At 38.5% G+C, this 20,643-nt stretch overlaps 1 long non-coding RNA gene across 4 annotated transcripts; it reads right to left on the reverse strand.

Annotated features, from left to right (window-relative positions):
- Positions 1-6,281: 6,281 nt before the first annotated feature.
- Positions 6,282-11,051, reverse strand: LOC109198977 (uncharacterized). 4 transcript variants are annotated; one of them, XR_003215955.1, is made up of 6 exons: positions 10,528-11,049; positions 9,981-10,446; positions 9,455-9,790; positions 9,165-9,256; positions 7,904-8,996; positions 6,282-7,386 (listed from the first exon to the last, which is right to left on the reverse strand). It is a non-coding gene; the product is annotated as an uncharacterized LOC109198977 (long non-coding RNA). The 4 variants fall into 4 exon arrangements; XR_003215953.1 differs by having other exon boundaries at positions 7,904-9,790; positions 10,528-10,747; positions 10,828-11,051; XR_003215954.1 differs by having other exon boundaries at positions 9,165-9,790; positions 10,528-11,050.
- Between the last annotated feature and the right edge of the window lie 9,592 nt (positions 11,052-20,643).

Raw genomic sequence — 20,643 nt, forward strand, 5'->3', positions numbered from 1 at the left:
ATTCAAAGAAGAAACTGTAACCATCAGTGGAAGAGGCAAGTGTGGATTCATTTCTGAAGAAATGAATTCATTTCTGAACAACAAAAATGACTGGAAAGGGTAAGCGTCTTTTTGGTGACATTACAGGGCAGTGGAAAGATCTTAATGTTAATGTTCAAAGAGTCCAAGGAAGGCAATCTACTGTCACGAATATGTAAAGATGCATCTTTTAAGGATTTATATAGGATTTTAAATCCTCAGACAACACATTTCACAAGGTTTGACTCGTCCTCTAAAACTAGAATAGACAGAATTTATATATCTTCTGAGATTTCAGCTTCATGATGATTTTGTAACTGAGTTCTCTGATCATAAGGTAGTCAGAGCAACGATTTTGTGTGGCACTGACCCCACTTCCACTTATTGGAAATTAAATACGAGCACATTGCTCACACTCTCATAACACATACATATAGGGCCTTGAGGGTGGTCACATTAACGGCGTCCAGTGGACGGTCTGTGTATTCAACCCCACCTTTGGCGCCGGTGCCCACCTCTCAATTTTAAATCCATGTAGACATTGAGGATTCTCGGGAGGGGCCGTGCTGACACCTGCTGCTCTCTGGCAGCAGCACCATGCTCTCCTGTGTTTTAAATGCACCTTAGAACAACACGCAGCAACACTACACTGAGCGAGAGGAGGGAGGTTTGGGGTCTTCACACACCCCTGTTCTCTGCTGGCCATCGGGGCGGGGGGGCTTGGAGGAGGTGTTGGCCGTCCGATCGGGATCTGCGATGAAGGGCCTCCCTGCTGTTGTGGAGCCCGAGGCGGTCTGCTTGCCTCCACCCCGGGGGGAAGAGTAACATCTCCTGGGTCTAGAATAAACTAAAGCAAAAGTTAATATTAATTATCACAAAACACTGAATCATCAGACTCATGGACCATGACATATACACTGTGTTCACTTTACTGAATCCACAGTGATCACAGATCAAGTGTTTTGGTCAGATTCAGGAGTTCCTCAAAGTTCTTTTTCCACCTCCCAACCAGTCAAAAGTCCTCCTCTACTGCCTCCCCAAACACCTCCCAAAACAAACAAGTTTTTTTCCGCAACTGCTGAAGCAGCCACACTTTGGCCCTCCAATAGGTCTGCTGCTTCAGACCAACCAAAGCCTTCTTCTTTAGTTTGACAACCTCCCTCATCACCACAATAAAGAACAGGAAAAAGCTGGTCTGAGAGTAATGGTGAGGATGAGGAGAGGTAGAGTTCAACTTCTATGTTTTTGGCCAGCTTTTGAACCATTTTACTGCACGTTAGAAAAAAGCTTTTGGTTTTCTGTTTCTGTCAATAAAACATATTTCCACTGATCTCTTGTTCAATTGTTTATAATGCAGCGTAATAAGCATGTTCTCAGTGTTACAAAGCTAAGATTGTATATTGAAGCTTTTTTGCTACCATGCTAAATATATGTGAAATGCTGAATATGTCGATAAAAATGGAAAACATAATGGACTCTGCCTGATCACCAGCAATTCAAAATCTTAGTACACTTGCAGACCTTGCATTATTTTTAAATGTAGTACATGAATGTTTCATTCAGTCAGATTTATGGATAAAGAAAAATGTCAAGAATACATAGAAAGGAAGTAACCGGTAAAAAATATGCTAAGTTCATATGTATTAATATGTGTGTGAAGCAAATTATATAAGATCCTAAATTTTCCCAAGCAGAAAAAAAAGCATCAGAACATTAGCATTTTAGCATTTTCAGATTTCTGCCTTTTACAATGCAGAGTAGACGTGATCCTGGTCCTTACTGCCTTAATGTTGGGAGGTTGGACCGTAGTTCTCATATGTGCCAGACAACTGAAAATAAAACATCAACAACATAAAAGCTGAGGTTTCAAACACATTATGCATTATCAGTTTCATGCTATTAAAAATGAGAAGTACAGCAGTTTTGCTTCAGAGCAAAATACTGAAAGGACTAAATCTGATTTCACCTATTTAGATATGACCTTTAAATTTTTTTGTGAACTGATGTTTGTCTGGGAAGTAAAACATGCAAATGCAGAAAAACTTAATAAGAATAAGAAGAACTAGAACAAGAATAAAACATACTTATGTAACTTTGTCCGTCATTCAATGGAAAATGTTTCTTTTTTCACTACATTTAATTGAGAACATCACACTGATTAAACAGTGGCCACTGAAACCTGATAAACAGAAATCAAATAAGTGACAAAAACTCACCTCCATGTTTTTGTCATCTGTCTTTTCTCTGGTGTTCAGTGCAGTGTTCCTCCAGGTCTTTTAAATGCAGAGGAGCAGGAAGAAAACAGCCATCAGTAAAACACTAATCAAAGACACAAGGAGGATTCAGGACAATCTGATGAAGACGTAGAAATCTTTGGAGTGAAACTCTGACTCTGTGCTGTTGTTGTTGGTGTTTGTGTTGTTTTAGTTGTTGCTTCTGGTATAGAAGTGAACATTATTTAAATAAAATAAAAAAAAAAGAGTAGTGATACTTGAAAATACAAACATTACACAAAGTGTCACAGATGGTTGTTCTGCACATGATTATATTGTTTTCTTTAAAAAAATGTTACATTCTGCAGTGTGTTATACATTAAATATACAAGCAGCAATCAATCATAGCTTGACTATCACAAATTAAACTTCTGTTCAGAATATAACACCATCATGCTTTTAGGCTAGAATTGATTTTTTGAAAGTCAGTTTAACATATTTTTTTTTTTTTTCAAGTTACATTTGAGACACTTGTACACAGTTTTTTTCTGTCAGTTGAACACAATGCCGTCACCAACACAACTTTAACTGTGGCCTAACTGTAACATGTGTGTTGGCCTCAGCTGGTTGGCTGGCTATATGAGCAGTCATTGTTGAGACAATATAAGAGACCCCCCATATATGTATATATACTGAAAAGAGACAATCATCCCAGAATGCGACAGTGACTAACAGAAGTCCTTAGTTTTTAACTAATTTTATCCTGCTGAATGACAAAGCATGCTATTGTTTGTTTTTTTTTAATGTTGAATCACATATTTCTCACCATCCTACTTACCATCAATGACAACACTACTGCTACTGCAGTATGAATCTGGAGAGGTTTCCTGTCACACCTGTAGGAGCTGCCTGCTTTAAGTTATATATGAAATAAGTGTGGAAGAAAAAAGAGTGAACAAATGCACCTCTTCAGGAGCACATTTCATACCACTGTCTGTCATAAATTGTGGACTACTGGTAGGATACCAATCAGACATAATGATGATACCCTGTAAGAACCTACAGACTCTCATAAGGTGTTGGAGTGAATCAGAGCTGCTACTTGAATGACACACACAGAGGAACCAAAACACATTTGTTGTTGAACACAGATACAGCGGGGCCGCTACTGCTTTTCCAAGCTACACTGACAGAAGTGCTGCTGCTGCTTTGTCTTTTCTTTTGGGTTTCTTGTCTTTGTTTGTCTTTTCTTTGGGCGTGGTTGCCGCCTCCCTAGAAGGGGACATTTTAGAGAACAGTTGAGCAGTACATGCCAGATATGGAAGCCTGTTGATTCGCATGTTAATGGACTGAATAATCCAATTAGAGCAGTCGGATGGATGACGATCTGGCATGACACTTTGACGCCGTTTTTGAATTTTTTACTTTTTTTTTGTTTTACACCACTGGAAGGAGGCCCTTTTTCTAGCTGCGGATCACTAGTGTGCTTCTGCTGTTGGGCTATCCACAGGGGTATATTTAGGTATTTTTGGAATACATTATGACTTTTGTTCCTTTTATTCAGATGCAGAAGGCCTGAAGTGGAGGTGACTGGGGTGACTTGGTGGTGGGACCCTTCATGTATTATACATCATTGGTTTGAGCTGCACTTATACTGTGAGTGTGTGTGTGACAGTGTGCTGCATGTATGCATTGGTGAATTCTTTTTTTTTTTTTTTTGTCCTGTCCTCATTTGGCATCCCACTCCCCCACTGGAAGCCACAGCTCTGTTGCTTTGTTAAAATATATGTTAGGGCTGCCACAAACGATTATTTTGATAGTCGACTAGTCACCGATTATTTTTGCGATTAGTCGACTAATCAGATCATGCATCGATTGGACGTAAAACTTACAGCTTGAAAATATGTTAAACGTTTATTTTGTGACCCAGAAAGAATAATAAGAGTAATATTAAAACTAACTAGCTGCCGCCATTGTTGACAACTGCGCTGGGCCGCACTATGAATTCTGGGACACAGCTTCTTCTTCTTCGGGGTTTAACGGCAGCTGGCATCCTTTACATGCACTGCTGCCATCTTCTGTTTCAGTCCGTTATTACACTTTTAAATCCTACTACTTATTCCTGCGTCTTTTGTGATCTTACAAAGCTTCAAACGACGCGTCGACTATTAAATCAGTCGTCGACGATTTTGATAGTCGACGTAATCGTGACTAGTCGACTAATCGTGGCAGCTCTAATATATGTACACTGATTCATCAGATCTTGTTTTATGTGATGTTTTAAATAGTTGTCAATAAATTGTTGCTTTTTTTATCATTGAACTACATATCTGTGCTGAGTATAACGGACCTGAGTGACATCCTGGTGATTAAACATAATCTCAATCTAGTATTCTCTGGGTGAAATTTCCAGTGTGGTCTTGTCGGTTTAAATTGCGACAATTCTACCGTATCCATCCTCCCCACACCTTGTGCGGCCACACTATGTTTCTGTGTCTAAGTGTCTAGTCTGCGTCTTGGTGCTTTGTCTCCAGTTTCCTCTTTTACTTTGGTAATCCTTGTCCCATGTTTATGGTTTCAGTTTTGCTTCCCCGTGTCTCGTCATGCCTGCATTATCCCAGCTGTGTTTCCCTCCTGTCTCCCATTCCCTTATTACGCCAGTATGTATTTCAGCTCTGTGTTTTTCCCTGCCCGTTGTCACGTCCTCCACATTTGTTGTGTCACCTCCATGTTCTATAACCACGTCATAGTCATTCGGAGTTTAGTGCAAGATTCTTATTTCTAGTTCATCTTTTGTTTCCTTTTTAGTGTTCATGTTCCTAGTGTAAGTGTGTATTTTCCAGCTCATCCCGTCTCTGAGAGTCGTGCATAGCATGTATTTTTTGTTAAACATCTTTGCAATTTGCAGGGTTAAAGTGTGCAACTGTCACCTTTAAGGATGCTGACGGTGAACAAACTTCAAGACACTTTTTCTGAATCACTGAAATGAACAGAAACAGCCATCACAAACTAGTGGTGTGCGGATCGATACTGAAATATCGATTCCTCCGATACCAGTAATTTATGTTCTAGAATCGATTCTCATATTAAAATATCGATATTTTAGTAATTTGGGGTAAATTTGCAGTTTATCTTTAACAGGAACACAGTGGAAAGAAACTATATCATTCAGATTGTCTACATTGGAAGGAACCATTTCCTCTTCCACCTTTCATATTCATGTGCGAAATACCGCTGTATAAATGTGTTTCAGCCCCCTGGCGTGCGCACTCACAACAATGGCTGAGCATAAACGGAGTCATGTGTGGATGTATTTTACCTCCACAAACAGCCAAGACGCAGTTTGCAATACTTGTGGCAAGAAATTGAGGTGTTGTGGCAACACCACTAACCTTGTCAAACACCTCAGAGTAAATCATATCACAGAATATGACGAGGGTATGTTGAGGCGAACTGAAGAGGAGGAGAGGGACAGGTGCTGCTAGGGTGAGACACACATCTCCCACGGAGTCCTTTAATGCTACAGGCAGGCAAGGTGTTCAAATAGCGCACAACTTTCCTTTTTTTATTTCTATATGATGACTTCTGGATTGTTAAGTAATAACAACAAGTAATCTGATGTCCTGTAATCATTATGACGCTATCATTTTAGATACAATAAAAGATACAATAAATAAAATATGTTTTTGTACATCGGTATCGGATCAGTATCGTCGATACCATCCTGAATTTTACTTGGTATCGGATTGGAAAGGAAATCAGTGGTATCACACATCACTATCACAAACCCCATGACATCAGCAGTGGCAAAGATCAAATCGTTTTTTTGAAGTACTATGGGGCAGGACAGGCTGAACGGTCCAAAATTCAACAGACTTCAGTGACAGAGGGATTGACGTGTTTCCATCCCAGAATGGACGACGATGCGATCTTCTCTTTAAATAAGATAAGCCCAAAATCTCTCTCTCTCTCTCTCTGTTTTTGTCTGCCGAGCTGATCGTGAATGATCAACTCTCTCAAACAATTTTATTATTAAAACAATACTCCTGCTGATGTCACGTCAAAGACGAGGGAGAGTTGATACTTGATAGAGACTTGATAAAACAGCTGGCTGAAGTAAGCAAACAACCACCAAGTAAAGAAGAGGAGAAAACGGCAGCTTGTATTTGCTCTGTGTTCATCTTTCAGTGAATTTAAAAGCGATCCATCCATATTACATGTGTTTTTTTAATTTATGCATCATGTTATTTAAAGAATGAATTCACTGCTGGACTTGTTACATTGTTTTTGCATTGCTTTGTAATATGACCTGATTCACATAATAATTACCAGTTTTAATATAAACCTTATGTCAAGTGTAGTGGAGTGTGAGGACCAAAGTGCAGGATATTGAAGGCAGACTGATGTGAACTAAAGAGCTGATAATTGCAGGCTGATAGCAGGTTTGTATAGATCCAAAACATAAAGGGACAAAGGAAACTGAAAACTAAACTCCTGAAACATACAGCTTCCATCTGATATCTTACATCTTGGCATTGACCTTGAACAATAAACACAAAACAAATCAATACTAAATCGATGCAGACAAATGCAGTCAAATAATAATCATATACGGGCAAATACAAACATTTCTTAAACACAAAATGCAACAATAACATGAAGTTTGCCCTTGAGTTCAATAAGAAAAATCTGTATTCCCACCAGAAAACATCACATTAATTTGTATTTTCAAAAAAAAAAAAGTCTTGTAACAACAGCCAGTAGCTTCAAATATATAGTAAGTAATCACATAAATTTGTAAATTGTACATTAGACAAAAATATATGAAGTAAAACCAAATGTGTACAACCTCTTCCACTTAAAGTTATATTTGGGGAACAAGAGTTACAAAGAAAGTTCCCGTTGTTAACATTTAATATACAGCTACTGAAATTACAAAAGGTATTTTTAAAGCAATCAGAAGCATGTGTCTATCCCAGCTTACACACAAACACACACATATACGCCAACAATATGTAGGACACTAGTACATTGGCCAAAATTGAAAACAGGTAAAGTAACAAAATTTTAAATCTTGGTCTTTAATAATGCAGAGTAGGTTTGGTCCTGGTCCTTTTGGACTCTTTATGTCTGGAGGTTATCATACCTGAAATAACTGAAAATATAACAAATGACATAACACATGAGACGCACAAGATATATTTACCAACCTCATGCAGCATCACAGTTTCAAAAACTGGAAATAAAAATAAGAAACTGAAAATTCCTTCCAGAGGAAAAAAAACCTGTTGTAACATTGTAAATATCATAAGAAGACCAACAGATTTGCTTCAGAGCAGCATACGTGTACTGCACTGTCAGGAAACAGGGTGTAGGGGGCTTTCACAATTTTAGATAAGACACCTTGAAATGTTGATGTTGGGGAATAACCTCAGTAAAATATGCCATATGCTGTTATAGCTACATAATTATAGAACATGTTTCTGTCTGATAAAACAGTTGTTTGCTTTGTCTTCACTATCCTCAGTTGATGTTGGAAACTTTAATAATAATAACAGGTAGCATCACCTCTTTTCACTACATTTCACTGAGAAAGTCCCACTGACAGCATGAATCAACAACACTCACTGAAACCTGCAACAACAGACAGAAAACAAGTGACACAAACTCACCTCCATGTTTGTGTCATTTTCTCTGGTGTTCAGTCCAAAGTTCCTCCTTGTCTTACTAATGTAGAAGAGCATGAGGAAAACAGCCATCAGCAAAACACCATCCAAGGACGCACGCACAACCAGAAGCCAGGAGGAGTCAGGACAATGTGTAGAGACTCCTGGAGGGACACTTTCACTCTGTGTTGTTGCTGCTGTTTGTGGCGTGGAAGCAGGTGGGTTTGAAGTGTTTGAAGTACAATAAACACACACACAAAACTCTAAATCAATAGTAATACAGACAAATGCAGAATAATAATAATCATGTTATCACAGGGGCAAATACAAACATTTATCAAACACAAAATGCAGCGAAATGTTGATAACAAAATCTTCCTGATAGACCACAAAGTCAGGTACAGTCTCAATCTCATCAGATTAGATGATGGATGAGTTAATAATCTTTTACACATTAAACTGGAAAAATCTCATATAAAGCACACTACAAACATTTTCACCTGCAAGAGTAGAAACACTCAGCTTTAGTGAAAATGTTAGATGATGTCCCTCAATTTTAGATCACAATTTCTAACAAAGCATATAATGATATCTTAGCCAATGTATCAGCTAATCTCTGGTAGTAGCAACAATCTCATAACAAAATCACTAAAATGTTCATGTTCTGTTGTTGTTCTAATTTTCTTTACTTTACTGTCTGAGCTGTCATCATCTATTATTACTAATAGTATGCACATGGAATATGAAAAAAGCATACCATTTTTAAAAAAGAGCTTACCATCGATGACAAGAACATCATTATTGTCGTATGAATCTGGAGACAGAGGGTTTCCATAACCACACCTGTACCGTCCTGTGTCTGACTTGGTCAGCTGTGTGATGGTCATATACAGTCCAAATGTAGATCCTGGTCTGTATTCAATGCTGTATCTGCCACTCTCAGATTTGTTATTAGTTGTGTCAATGAGGATCTCCCCTTCACTCTTACACTGATTCTTACAAAAGAACTTCCTCTGTCTATACACAGTATTGGAACATCCCAATGTCATGTTTTCTCCCTCAGTTTTTGTGTGATAAAAACCAACATTTTTACCCAGATCTGTGAAATAGAACAAAATTAGTCTGAACTGAACCAGTTTGTAAGCGGTTATATTATGATTGTATTTCATATTAAATCAGTCAAATCTGGAAAAAGATTCGTACCTGATCCCTTCAGAATAAACACTTTTTGTTTTAAAATATTTAATAAAGCCATGCAAAACATTACCTTCATACTATGAACTTGAAGGGTAGATCTACAGACCGTTGAAGTACAGATGACTCACAGCTCGTCAATAAATTGTTGCATACTGTTGTAGGCTTTACACGGAGGTGTTAGAAATTCAATGGAAGTTATTTTAGTACAGTTGTTACATTTCAAATCAAATGCATGTTATTAAAATTGCTTCTATTAATTCATTAAAGCGCTTGATCTAAAAGTGGTCTGTATTGCTAAATGAGAGCTAGTCAGTGGATCTCCACGTTTTTTGACTTCAGTGACTTTTAGTACAAACTCACCATTTGAAACTCTGACCTCAAAGTCATAGTATGAATCTGGAGCAGAAGGTCTTCCCAAAGCACACCTGTACATTCCTGAGTCAGACTTGATCATATGTGTGAAGGTCACAGACACAATTCCTTTTCCTGAAGATCCATCTTTATATTTAATGCTGTATCTCCCACACTGAGCTGTGCTTCCATCTGTTTTAATGAGGATATCTTCTGCTCGCTCACATTTTTCCTTACAGAAGAACTTTGTGCTTCCAGACAAAGATAAGTAGCAGCTAAGTGTAGCATTTCCTCCTTCAGCTGCAGACCAAATATTGTGCTTTGCCTTGACGAGCACAGCTGGATCTGTCAGATGAAAAAAAAAAAAAAGGTATATATATATATATATATATATATATATACCTTTTTTAAATAAGATGGATATTCACAGCAATATATGGCATATGTAAATATATGTATTTTTAAAGTGTTTTATAAAGTTGAGTATATTTTTTAATTAAAATTAAAGAGGAACATTAAGATCATCAGTCCTCACCTGACAAGAAGCAGAAGAAGAGAAAATGGAGGATTTTCATTCTGACTTTAATCCTGATGCAGAAAAGTTGTTAAACTTCAGAAGAACAGCGTCTGATACTTCACTCCGTCTGCGTCTGTCAGATCATCAGAAAACTGAAGTTACTCAATGACTTGTTACCTTTTTATCACTTCCTTCAACTTGTTTATGTTACGGCCGAGAGGGCCAGGCTGTGTGTGTGGACTCAAATGCAGACACAGAGGGAGGCAAAACGGGCGTGAACACAGTGCTTTATTTACAGTGCCTAGTTAAATTACAAAGCAGGAATCTATGAAGGCTATGAACTGTGAAAGCTATGAACTGAGAACTATGAGGCCAAACTATGAACATGAAACTCAGAATGAGTGCCTATGACTAGATGAAGATTTCATAGACAGGTCCTGGGGAGGGAAAAAGGGGCAGTGGCCTGGGTGGAGGTGCACAGTCACTATAATGAGAAGAGACAGGCAGTCAGTGGCCATCTAGTGAATCATAGCTGGTGGATTAGACTGTGATGGTTAGGGCTTACGCGTTGCAGGTGAAAGTGTCATGTGAGGAGGGGTGTCCAGGGGGGATCTGGGTGAGGAGTGTCCAGAGAGGGTCCAGAATACACTTGAAGCAACAGACCTGGCAGGGAGGCAGGCAGGTGAAGTCTTACGATGAAAAGGGAGCAACCTGATAACAGAGAACCAGCGTCCAGACAGAGATGCGTGTAGTTCAACTTGTGAAGCGTGACGGCCAGGTGGGTCCTATGACAAAGAGAAAACATGGTGAGGAGAAATGCAAGTGTTAAGGGGCTCTCACAAGAGTTTGGCGGCCTAGCACTAACGTGAGTTAGCAGTAGATCTTTCAGAGGTCTGTTGTGAGCGCTGGTCTTATATGCTGGTGACTTGATGGGAATCAGGTGTGAAGGCTGATTGGAGTCTAAACTTGACAAACCAACTAACTGCCCAAATACACTGACCTAACCAAGAAATGACACACAACTAGTGATTTCCTGTTTGAAGCTGTAGCTCAAAAAATTAGCATGTGTCAAAAAAAATAAACACACTGCTTCAGAAACATTGTGCTGAGGCTTGGTTCGTCTGAACAGAGTCACGTGATCAATGACGTCCGAAGCCTCATTCAGCACGTAACTGCTTCAGTACCCAATTCAATCATTTATAAGGAAGTGAATCATTGGTGGGATTTGTGCTGTGTTTTGGTGATTTTATGTGAGAGATAGACTTCTTCAGTCTCAGCTGACAGCAAGTTTTCCATGTACAAATTGGCCACGATGGATGAAACTGGAGAGCCCATGGCACACCCATGTTTCTGCCTGTAGAACTGACCCTTGTATGTGAAGTAGATGGAATGAAGAGACAGTTCCAAAAGCAAACACACTTGGTCGATGCTGAGAGTGGTCCTGTTGCTGAGGTTGGTGTCATCCTGTAATCTCTTACAAACTACCTCCAACGCTTCCGTGACTGGAACACAAGTGAAGAGAGATGTAACATCGTACAAGACTATTATTTCATCTGCCTCCATAATAATGACATCTCTCACTTTCTCAACAAAATCCAGGGTGTTCTGGGTGTGGTGTTCAGAACCAACTACCAATGGGTTGAGGATTGAAGCCAGAAACTTTGAGATGTTATAAAGGTACAGCCTGTTTATGTATTTTTGGTAAACCATACAGACTTGGTGTAGATTCCCGTGGGTATAGCCTCGGGTATGAGGTCCGATCAATAGCATTGTCTTGTTCTAACTGCTTCAGACAATCTATCACCCTCTTCCTGTAGCCACTTCCTGGGTCTCTATATATCTATAGATATATAATGTATATAGTTATATAGGTATACATGTCATACAGAAATCCATCACACACCCACCAGGGCTTCCTTATTCACCTCAGTTGTTTTTTGCTTTTTTAATTGCTTGAGATTTAGCAGACAATGCTCTTAAATTATCAGTTATTCTATATCAAGTAAACCTTCCATAAGTGGCCCTTTTTATCCTGTTTCAACCACTTAATTTGACAATCTCCAATTGCACAGAACTTCAGTAAAAACAGCAGTTGTCTGCTCACCTTTCTATTAGTTACAGCGCTGCATGAGTGAGTCGACTTTCCAGGAGTCCCCCCGGGTCCCGCCGAAGATTTCCAGTCGTGAACCACATCAAATTCCTCCTCTTTTCCCAGACATCACATAACGGTCACCATTAATTGATGCTTGTTCTTTTTATCTGAGGGTAAAGGGGGTTTCAGTGTCAATCCAAGTTTTCACTCATTGACAGTGGCGCTGTCACTTGGTGTTCACTCGCTCTGCGGTAGAGTATCACTTCCTGTTCCTGCTCAAACACAGTGGTATTTTTGGTAGCTTATCTGCTTAGCAATTATATTAAAAAGTTTTAGATACATTCTTTTTTCATAGCATAATCTTCACGTGCTTCATCCGAAGCACCCTTTCTGTGTACTCACTACCTAATTTATAGCCAAAGTACTCACTTACTGTGTCTTTACCAGTGATGGGAATAACGGCATTACAAGTAACGGCGTTACTAACGGCATTTCTTTTTTCAGTAACGAGTAATCTAACTAATTACTATTTCTTTCGTTACAACGCCGTTACCGTTACTAACAAGAAAATGCGGTGCGGTCGCGTTACTATTTTTCAACAAACAGACGGCTGAAGCTGTGTTCAGGTTACTGCAGCTTATATCAATTGCACGGAAGCAGCTGTAAGTAATCTGGCCGTTACAGCTTTAAGCAGCTGCGCGCGCTCCCGCAGACGGCAATCACTTTCTGGTAGACAAATCACTTTTTGGCACCACACCTGGATCTAGGGGGCAAAACAATCGCATGAATGCTGCTGTTTGACTGAGGAAGAATAAAGTAGTCGTGGTAAGCCAATCACATGACCACTTTAAGATGACAAAGCAACAAGGTGATATATACTAGTTTTTAATTGTGTTGATAGGCCACGTAAAACCAGAGTTATGATAAACAATATATACGCAGTGTTTTTTCCTCAATATTTTCATCATGCTTACTGTCTAAGGACAGCGCTAGCAAGCACTCTCTGCTTATGACCAAAAAGTTAAAAAAAAACAAAACAAAAAACAGCCCGTTCTTGTTGGTGGAAAAATGCACCATGTCAGCCAATCAAAAATGATATGGGGACATGACATTTGGTTGTTTAGGGAAGAAGGGGAAGTTTTACGAGTGATGGCGAGAGAGAGAGAGAGAGAGAGAAAGACAGAGACAGCAGAAAAAGAGGGAGAGTGAGTTTTGAGATGTGAGAGATTTGTGACGTTTAGCGTGTTTGGAGTGTGTAGTTAATGTGTTGTCTTGTATAGTTAGTGTGTAGTGTTGTGGATAGTTTTGTGTTGTGTGTCAGAACAATGAGGCGACTGCTGTCTCCAGGTAGAAACAGGAGTGATACACCTGCTGCTGTCAGACCTGCAGGTATCAGGCTGTGATGTTCTCCTTTATAGTGGACAGAAATGATTTTTTTGGAGTGGCACAAATAATTTGTGTGGCATCTTATTGAAGAACAGCTGATTGTTCTGTAAATAGTTTGAAATGGTTATAAAAAAGGTAAAAGGTAAATGGCTGCAAATAACTTTGTTGTTTGCAAAACTTGTGCATAGGATTTTAAAATTCACAATTTATATTTGCATTTAAGGTTATGAAATATGATTCAATATACATGTTTGTGGTTGTTACAGTAAAAATATCACTTTTTCTAGTCAGATTTTATGTTTTTTTGTCTGATTTTAGATCAATTGTCTTAATACAGTATGTCAAAATGAAAACATAACTGTAAATTCAGACACGTGAGGTTGTACTGAAAAGAATGATACCAAACAAGGCAAAGTAAATAGTTTTTAAAGGTGAAATGTGGATGTCAAATAAAAGTGGTTAAAATGGCCAATTATACCCTGGACCCCAGAGGCTTATAAATTTTTTTTAAAGTAACGCAATAGTTACTTTTCAAGTAATTCATTACTTTTAGAATCTGGTAACTCAGTTACTTTTTTGAAGAAGTAATTAGTAACTATAATAATTACTTTTTCTAAGTAACTTGCCCAACACTGGTCTTTACTGTATCGCTAGCTTAGCTTAGCTTGTAGCCAACTTGCTAGCAGCATGGCCTCTTCACCTGTCCCTCCTGCACTTTCCTGCTCATTGTGTCAGATGTTTAATTACTCCTCGGCCTCCTTTAGCAGTAGTGATACTTGTAACAAATGTAGCATCTGCAACTTAATAAAGAAATGACAAATGAAAGATGAATGTAAAACACAAGTACACAAAGTGAGTCACTCTTTTATTGTGGCGTAGAAACAGCACGATGTTAGAGAAGGTTTACAAACCAATGTTAGGGAAATGGGGATTACAGATCAGCTGTATGGATGGATAAAAGACAGAAACATGGATAAAGAACAGTCACTCTGTGACAGCAGCTGTGTTTGTCAGTGTGAGGAAGGTTGAGTCTGCTCCGACTGCTGGAACAGAAGAGTTTAAATAGAAACGTTGTTCTGCCCTGAGTCACAGTTTGATGTAATCTAAATGTCTTTGCTTACAGTCGAGGGCCACCAGTGAAGCATCAGACAGGAGATTCCTCTAACTGTGTTTGGCTAGACATCAGGATTTATCTCGCAGGACTTCTGCGGACTTCTGCAGCACTTGCGGAGAAGCTGAACCACTTCTTTGCATGCTTTGAGGTGAAGGAACTAGAGGGAGCCGCAGCTCAAATATCGGACGGCAGCAGCAGCCCAAGCTTCATGGTGCAGGAATATGAGGTGAGGTGCACACTAAGGGCAGTGAACCCCAGGAAGGTAGTGATGTGTCGGTCGCGAACGAAATGGCTCTTAGAGCCGGATCTTTGACGTGAACGACGCGAGCCGGCTCCTTATCGCGAGCCGTGGGTTTTGGGTTTTTTTTCTCTCACCCTCTCTCTCGCACTTTTTTTCCGCTTCACTCCGCATGCGAGCCTTGTGCTTTGCGCTGGGAAGAGGGGGGAGGGGCGGTAGTTACACTCAGCAGCACAGGAACAGAGCAGGAGGGAGAGAGAGAGAAAGAGAGCCAGGGACAACAACGTCACATTAGAAAGGTATAGTAATCATCCACAACTATTTTCAGTTGCAGATGATAAAGGATTCAGAAAGTTTATTCATGCAGGCCCATATGACAGACAATATGCATCTTCTTTTTGTTTTCATATTTTAATTTATATTTAATTGTGTTGTGGTTTGCAGTGTTTTGTGTTGTTTCACTTTAAATTTGTTTAAAAGGAAAAGAGTCATTCCACGAGAATGGCTAAAATTGGACTTGGATGTTTTCACATTTTTTACCAAAATATATTATTTATATGTATATCCCACATCATTAAGGATATATTTAACTATCAGAAAAATGTATTTTCCCATCTCAGGCATTAGTTTTCTTTTATTATTGATCATATTTTCAAGATGTAGTGACTGTAATTCTTCAACCCCGTTATGGACACTTTGGAGGGTCTCTGAATATTATCATAAAATGTATTTCTAGAGAAATCAATATGTTTACATTAATTAGATGTCCCCCATACTAATTCAATAATTTTACATAGAAAAATGACATAAAATCACACATTTTTACTCTCTTAAAACCTGAAATGTAACTAATGAGTGAAAGCAATCTTATCATTTTTCATCAAAAATTTAGTTTAACTAAGAATTTTAATCAAAATCAATGATCATTTGATAGCGCTCAATATTTTAGACAGAAATCCCCAAATATTAAATTATTTTTTCAACATTTTAAGAAAATAATATATGAAAATGTAGGTGTGACAGGGTTGAGACTAGCATAACAGGGTTGAAGATGGTAACAGGGTTGAATAGACAAATACAGCTTTACATATAAACAGTTGTTTACTCTTAAATTCAATGTATAGGACTTTCCATTAGCATTATATCTCACTTTGTAACCACAGGAAGGACACCAGATACAAATTGCAGTAGAATTAAGTTTTATTAATCTAAAGTAAAAACAACCACAACCGCATATTAACAACTAACAAACATTGTAAAGTGAATTGCTCAAATGTAACATAATGCATGTGTGTGTGTGTGTATGTGAGGGTGGGTGTGTGTGTATGTATGTGAGGGTGTGTGTGTGTGTGTGTGTGTGTGTGTGTGTCTAGGCATCAGAGAGCCTCATGAGGTGTGCTAAAAGTCACCTCATCCTTGCTCCAATAACATACAATTAAACTTGATGAACTGGTTAAACTAATAACAATAATAATCAGTTAATGATTTCAGTGTGTCTGTCTGTATCAGCGCCTGTGTCTGTGTCAGAGTGTTTTTGCATGTGTGTGCCTGCATCAGTGTGCATATCTGTATATATGCATGAATGTGCATTTTGTTTCATGAATTCATCTTGTGAGTCGGTTCCACACCTCTTTCAAGACTTCCACATGGCACTTTGTCACAGCCCGTGGGGGTGGAATGAGTTCAAGGACATTATCAAACAGGTACCAGAGGATATCATCCTGATGCGGCCAGAACAATCGGTTTGACCCAATACGATGCATGCATTTGACCTGGACTTGTGTTGTTTGTATGTTTAGAATGATGCCTGGATACAAATCATCGTCATATCTAAGTATACACCATTTGCCAATCAGCTCTGGACTTTCCCAATGGATTTCTTTTTCTGGATTCCCCCCACCGCCTGTCTGTGATACAGCCGTTTCTATCTTCTGGCCAAAACTGCTTCCGGGTTGTGCACATGCAGCTTACATCACGAACCATCAGTTCTCCTGGAGCTACAGTAGTGACCTGGTGAATTCTCATGGTTCCAGGAACAGCTGGTATCTGCTTCGGCTTTTTCTCCATAGCTTCCTCGACATCTTCACTTTTCACAAAGAACAGTTTCACACTTGTGTTTGTTTCAGACAAGGCCCTGAATAACTCTTCTGCATCTGGGATGTCATGCCCCTTTGCTACCATCATGTTAGCTGCGCTTTTTAAGGCTCCCCCGACACCATCTGGTGCTCCTTTTCCATGACTAGCCTCGAAAAAATTCCAAGAACCAGCCTTGAATCCCCTTCTGTCCAGTTCTGTAGTGAAAAGGTAGAAGTTTCTTCGTTGTTTGTATCGTGTACAGGTCCGTCTCTTAAACAGTGCAGCACAGACACTTGTGGATGTTGGCCTTGAAGGTAGTCTAGCACAGGATTCAGGTGCTGCCATAATCCTGGAGGGCCTTCATGTCTACTGGGGGAAATAGTGTTAAAGCACACAGGCTCTGAGAGTCCACCAACATGCAACACACCAGTATGAAGCGTAGCCTGCTGATGTGAAGCCCCAAAGTGGACCGCCTGAACTTGAGAACTGTATTTACAGCTGTAGTTTTCTGAGAAGTCAACATGTATCAAAGTCTCCTCCCCTGACATGTTGTTCTTCAGCTCACGCCAGAAGGCATACTGCTGCTTGATATTAAAGTGATGCATTTTAAATTTCTTTACAAAGCTCTGGAAGAGCTTAATGAGGTCCTCTTGTGTGCCTTCCACAGATTTCTTGACTGTCACCTTGACAGTTGCCTCCATCTCTCACGCTCACTCTGCAGGTATCTCTCCCTTCTTTCAGGATCAGCTTTAAGGCGTTCCCGATACTTCCTTTGCCTTTCTGCTGCTGTTGTTGGTGCTATCTTACTTGCATCCTTAACATGGAACATAAATCACATTCAGCATGCATGCAGTATAAGAATGGTGATTGAATATAATAATAATAATTTAAATAATTGGATAACTTAACAACCAAAGTATTAAAATCTCAACCCCATCACAATCTCACAACCCCGTTACAATCAAAAACATAACAGGGTTGAGTGTGACGGGGTTGAGATTTTTGCACAAACTGGCCGCTGCTCAATGTAGTGCATACCAGACAGAGAGCAAATGGCATGCATGAAATTCAAAATCACCATATATTCATGAACTAACAAAAAACTTTTCCATAACTAATAGTTTTCTATCTTTTTTTCATGTTACGGTGTTGAGTCATTGAGGTTGACGACCACAATATCACAAGATAAATGACTAAAATAAAGGACAAGATGGGAACAACTTGCCTGTCTCTGTGGTCCTGTTGTCCAAAACACTTCAGTGATGTCACTTCCTGATGTATATGGAATTCTGGATAACACCATTGTATTTATGGGGGTGGGATCATTTGTGTAACGGGGTTGAGGGGTTAGTCAGGTACAGGAATAATTGTGATTTTAATGAATAATTAACAATTAAATTTGAAAAAAAGAAATATTAACAGCAAAAGAGCAAAAATAGATGTTTAGGTTGATATCAAAATTTATTGACTTTTTAAATAGTTTTATGTGGTATTTTCAAAGTAAACTTTCATCAAGGCCATGAGGGACATGACAAAATAGGTGGTGTCAAATGAAAAAACTGGATTATTTCCCATAAAAAGATAAAAATTAGTTCAGTTTTTTTACACTGTATTAAAGGGTACATTTCAATATATATGTAAAGCTGTTTAAATAGAAGGTTTGGTGACCCAATAGATGAAATACACCATAAAAGGTGAGAGGGACTCAAATTGTGCCATTTTCATGGAATGACTCAAAAAGCTGAAAATTTAAATAGTTAAAAGTTGAAATGTGAATAGTTGGTTTTTGTATTATATAATTTATTTATTACATTTTACGTGGAGTGAATAAATAAAAGTATATTTACGGTGGCTATAGAGACAAAGCAGGTACAAACTTCAAAACAGTTACGAACTCCGAAGCACGTACAAAAGACAACAGAAGTGCTCCAGGATGCTCGGCGCAGTGTTGAGCTTTTGTTACTTAGTGGCTACACAAGCCAGCAAGTACCAACGACCGGATTTGGTGTGTGGTAGCAACAGGTAAATGAACATTTGTTTTTAAATTATTTGAATATATATGAGTGCTTGTGTATAAATACACAGACAATACACATATGCTTTCAATTGTGTTCAGTTAATGCTAGAAATGTGTTTTGGAGTTTGTACGTGTTTTGTCTCTAGGGGCCACCTAGAGACAAAACATAAATAAATAAAAACATAAATAAAACCACTTTTTTTTTACAGTAGTAATTCCTTTTGTGCATAGTTTTATAGTGTTGTTAATAATAAATTAATTAAAGCAACAAAACAACCTGAAGAGCCGGTTCGGTTCGGACTCTGAGTGGTGTTTAGTTTTCAGCATTTACCTGCAGCTCTTTTCATTCTTTTCCAACTTTGCAGTTTTTCTGATCGATTGTCCCTCCTGATGAGCTGTCCAGCATGTACATGCACTTGGTCTGTCTGGCTGACAGAGAGAGAGAGAGAGAGACCATGCTAGATCTTTCTTATTTTCCAGCTTTAAAATGACTTCTCATCACTCCTGTCAGTTCGTCCCACGGAACCCAAAGACACACCAGTTTTTTTTAAATACTTTAAATATATGAGTTCAGGAAGAGATTTCTATGTAATGTAGTGCAGGCTGTGTTTAAGAAATGCACATGTGACACTTTATAATTAGCTTTTTACAACAATCAGGATTCAGGTTAAGCAATCAGGTTTAAAATCGGGTTATTTAAAATCAAATTATGTTCAGTCATAAATCAGTGAATTTACTTCAGCAGTTTTATGATTTATAAAATAGTGTGTGATGAACCCATGATTATAACCATATACAGCGTATTCAGTGGACTCAGTGAAAGGTGAGAAAACAAAGCCACTCTGAGATGTGTCTGGTTAAATGAGAGCACCCATTGCTTCAGTTTGGAGCCAGAATGAAATATCAATTCACTTCAGATCTGAAGTTAAGTGATTCCTAATGCTTGATACAAAAGCAGATGGACAGGAAGGTTTAAAGACACAAAAAGCAGATGTAAATCAGACATGATAGACATCAGATGTGTGTTTTTCTTTTTTTATGTTTATCAAAATTGTGAATTTGGAGAAACCACTGAGACCTGTAACACTTGGAGCTTTACACCACACACAGTGTCGTGTGTTGGTGGGAAGGTTGTAATCTGGGATGGTTCAGAAGAGCTCAGCTATCATCTACATAAGATACACATACAAACACACACATATTTTAGATGATATGAACATAAAAACATTTGTGAAAAACATCTAATGCACTAATGATTGTTTTTAAAAAACAAACAGCAAAAAAACTTACTGTGTTTAAATGTTTATTGAATAAAGCAGAAGCATGAATATACAAAATTAGCATGAAGCTGTACATGCTTAACATCCTTTCATTTTTTCTCTTCAACATTAATAAATTCCTTCTTTGTTACCAAATTTAAAAGAAGTCAATTGTTAATATTTACTATACAAAACTGTTATTTACATACCTAACCTAAAAAAAAAACTTAAAATATGAATAGTATAATAATACTGCTCTCAGAGTCTGTCCACTTTGCAGTGCAGCCACACACCATCTCCACATCCCAACAAAGTTGGTGACAGATCACCTTTTTTTGTCAGGTCACTCAAAACGAGAAACCCAAACGACTGAGACTGAGGTACGTCTGAGTTAACCCCCATAAACTGTGAACCTTAAATTTTCAAGGCCTCACAGTGAAACAGCAAAGAGATCTAAAACTGAAATTAAGACCTGAGAGCTAGTCAGAGATCCTAGTCA

This window comes from Oreochromis niloticus, linkage group LG3 (assembly GCF_001858045.2).
Source record: "Oreochromis niloticus isolate F11D_XX linkage group LG3, O_niloticus_UMD_NMBU, whole genome shotgun sequence".
NCBI lineage: Eukaryota > Metazoa > Chordata > Actinopteri > Cichliformes > Cichlidae > Oreochromis > Oreochromis niloticus.